The sequence below is a fragment of the Euprymna scolopes genome, chromosome 46, assembly GCF_053919585.1.
Source record: "Euprymna scolopes isolate OS-2025 chromosome 46, ASM5391958v1, whole genome shotgun sequence".
Lineage (NCBI taxonomy): Eukaryota > Metazoa > Mollusca > Cephalopoda > Sepiida > Sepiolidae > Euprymna > Euprymna scolopes.
Genome location: NC_136527.1, coordinates 171328024 through 171331934, shown reverse-complemented (window position 1 = coordinate 171331934; position 3911 = coordinate 171328024). Strand labels below are relative to the sequence as shown.

Sequence of the window (3911 nt, the reverse complement as noted above, 5' to 3'; positions counted from 1 at the left end):
GGAGGAGACGAGAGAACACGCGTTCTTTCTTTGCAGCGGGGTGCGGAGTCTCTGGGAGTATGTCGAAGGGGTAACGGCTCGCATCGACCCCGAGCGGTCGGTGCCACTTGATTTAGCGTACGTAGTCGATAATGTGGATCCGCCGTTTGACAGGGAGAAACGGTTGGGGTTTCTAGCGATCCTAGCGGTGGCTAGGTTAGTGACGTGGGTTTCACGTCTGGACATTGTCTATAGGGGGCAGTCTGTTTCCGATCATGATCTGGTTGTTCGTTTTAAGCATCAACTTAAAACGAAAATCAGATGTGATTGGAAAAGATTGCCCCACATCGACTTTGATAGAAGATGGGTGCACAACACTAGTTTGTGCATCCGACGAGGCGCTAGATTTAAGTTCGTGTTTCCACCCTAGTGGTATTGGTCCTAGGGTGCTGAGGTTTCCTTTTTCTCGGAACCCAGCCCAATCAAGACAAGTAATATAAGGTTTACCTTATAATATTGGGTAGTTTTAAGGCTAGATAGGCAGTAACCACCAAGAGTGGATAGCTTGTGCTTTTTATAGGGCCTAGATTAGGGTAGTATGCGTGTGGATCCTGTTCCCATAGCTTTTTATTTTTTGATAGATTGGCACTAGGAGAGCTTCCAAAGATGCCCAATAGTCCACTTGTTTTATTTTGTCCCAGGCCTATTTTGCCCATTACGTACATTATCTTGGAAGACGCCATCCATCCCTATTATCCCCAACCCTAATTTATTTTCCATACATGTCCCTAGTTCCTCCACTCCCCTTTAGGGAACGACCTGCTTGCTTTCACCCTTTCCCCCCGGGGGAAGAGGACCGGAAGACAGTGGGCGTTTCATATGACAGACCAGCCGTTAGGTAGGGAGGGTCCCCTTACTAACCCGCCCCCATAGGCATTTTGTTAATTTGTTTTCTTTTTATTTCTTTTTGGGTGTATTCTAGTTTGCCCCCCTCCCCATCATCTCACCCCCATTACAAAAAAAAAAAAAAAAAAAAAAAAAAAATTTTTACTCTTTAGTTTGTACATATTTTTCCTTTTAATTTCTTGTATATAATGTTATATGTTCTTCTTTTATCACAGCGTGAATGTCGCCTGCCATCCCGTAAGCTGGGGAGCTGTTATTTTAAGTAGGTCCGGGTAAGAATGTTAGGCGAAACAGTGCGTGATAGAAACTCTAGTATAGGTTTTATAATAAAGTACTTGCTATCTTACGCAAGTCTAGCTAAGGACTAGAAAAGACCCCTTTTTTCCCCCACTCCCCCTTACTGGCCTTTGTGCCTAAGCTTCTTCGTACCCCAAATGAGGCCTTGGCAGTAGATAATGCCAAGGCCGGGGACGAAGGGCTAAATATAATACTTACCTGGTATCGAGGGTACGGTGATCAATAAATCAATAAGGCCGTTCCTCCAGAGTGAGACCCTTCCATTGCACTACGGTTGGGTTGACCTTTGCGATCGTCCCAAATGTGGACGATTCGGGTTCATTATTTCTAAGTGTGGGGTCTGCGTACGCGCTCACCCCGATAATTCAATCAATATCAGATATCCTTCTACACATAAGTAAACAACCTAATTCTGTTCCGTAGGTCTATAACTCTCACCGATGTTGTGCAAAAAGCCTCTTAGTTTCCCTTTTCTCCAATCACCTATCTCTGTACGCGCCACAAAACAAACGAGTTTTCCAGATCAGTTTATCATCCACTTCTATTCCAACGTTCTGATTGTATCAAATCTGCATGTCCATATCAGTAACGTTTGCATTGAACATAATCTTTTCTGTTATATAAAAATCATTGAGTTGATGTAAGTAAATAGGACAGTCCCTGGAGTGATTGTTACGAGTAAAAACTTTAGCTATGGATAAGCCTTTAACAAATAAATACGTACACAGCCTCTCCTCCATTTTGTGAGTGGGATTTGTGCCTAATTATTCATTTTTTGTTTCACATTTGTAATTTTATATTAGTAGAAAATAAATGATAAAATACTCAATCTCTTAAGGGTAAGGAATCGGCCAAGGTGTCACAGCTACTGAAACTGTTTTATTTTGATATAGATTGATGAACGAAAACGTCTAACAATCTCCAACAGATTTCGTGTGTCTATTGGTTGAATCCCCCACCCATGACCCGTACAGTCTTTCATTATTTATTATTAATTAATTGTGAGTTGGATTTGTACCGAATTATTGATTTTTTGTTTAACATTTGCAGTGGCGGCTCGTGCATGAAGCTGTGGAACTGCAGCACCCCCCTCCCAGTTATTTTTACACAATATTAATGATAAAATTAAAAATAATACTTTTATTTTTTCTATGTGTACATTATACAATCATTAAGTTTAATGTCGGTGTCCAAAGTCATATAAAAACAAAATAAAAATTGCTTGGAGCTGTGAAATTACACTTTCTTAATGAAATTCTCTTGCGCGGATTAGACGTTTTAGACAGCCGATGAAACGTATTCTTGTACATAAAATACTGTGCTTTTTTTCTTTTAGCGTTGCGATTTGATTCGATAGCAGACGGAAATATATAATATGCAGAAACTTTTTTATTATTATTAAAAGTATTCGGGGATTTAGCAGTGGAGCTAACACGCGACTAAGGGTAAAAATCAAATATACAATAAATAAATCTTACCATAAAAGTTACTTTTCCATCTACCTGCTTTTTTGTTTGTTTTAAGTAGTTTTAAATGCTATTTTTTTGCAACAACTAAACTTTACAAAAACAAACTGTTTACATTTTCCTACAAGCGAAGAAACAGTTTATGTTGAAAATACATTTTAGTTAGAAATATTTTAAACTTGTATGTTTTAGATAAAAAAAAATTAGCATTTATTTGCCTCCAACAAGGACAATGTTAGAAGTTTTACACTTTGAAAAACGGATTTTTTACACAAGATTTTTTAATTAAAATGTGTTTGTATTTAAAAAAAACACAGTTTTTATAATTATGCATTTTAAACTTTACATTGAATTTGTTAGTAGATGGGGCAGATAACACGCATGTAAAAAGTAATTAGAAATCCTTCTGGACTGAGACAATTTTAATTTTTTGTTTTGTGGGGGGAGAAAGCTACATCAAAATTCGATGTTTTATAATGCTTATATATGACATCCTATTTTCTTATAATAAATATCCACTTTATGTCGATCTTTACCGGCATGGGAAGGTCAGTAAATAGCCAAGTTTGTTCTTTTTATATAAAATGCACGTTGTTAAAAGATTTGTAAATACAATTTTGTATCTTTAAATATTTTCGTTTGTTTGCTCACTATATAAAATTGTAAACTTTTTATCCTGTATTTTATTTGCAAATACGTTTTGTTATAAATACATTTAAAAAATAATTTTTGTAAATAAAACTGTTATTAAATAAAACGCTATTTTCAAATAGTAAACTCCTAAATTAACCCTCGTAGGCAGGCAAGTAAATTTCAAAGTTTTTCTTTTTGTTTTTATAAAAAAAATAAGTTATTTTTGAAAATGTTTTCCGTTTGTTTGCAAAAAAAAAAACGCAAACTTTTATTTAATCTGAAAAGTTTAAAAGGAATAAATGTATATATTATTTTTATTATTCTGTAAAGTGTACATAATTTAAAAAAATATTTTTAATAAAAAAGTTTTTGCGTATTATCCATTTCTGATTGATTATTTGTCTTTGTTATATATTTGAATATTTATTTGAATGTTTATTATTTGATTAAATATTTATTTATATATTCGAATTTCTTTTACACGATATTAAAAAAATACGTAAAATTTTTGAAGCAGAACCCCCCACTAATCTCAGTCAGGAGCAGCCACTAGATACAGGACAAGTTTTAATCGTTTATCTGCCGAAAATTTAGATGTCAAAGTTCAAACGATTTTATCTTTACTGTCTC

General features: G+C 35.1%; 1 non-coding gene across 1 annotated transcript; it reads left to right on the top strand.

Moving 5' to 3' along the window:
• Positions 1-1372: 1372 nt before the first annotated feature.
• LOC145271586 (U1 spliceosomal RNA) lies at positions 1373-1543 on the top strand. Its single transcript, XR_013865994.1, has one exon. It is a non-coding gene; the product is annotated as a U1 spliceosomal RNA (small nuclear RNA).
• Positions 1544-3911: the final 2368 nt, after the last annotated feature.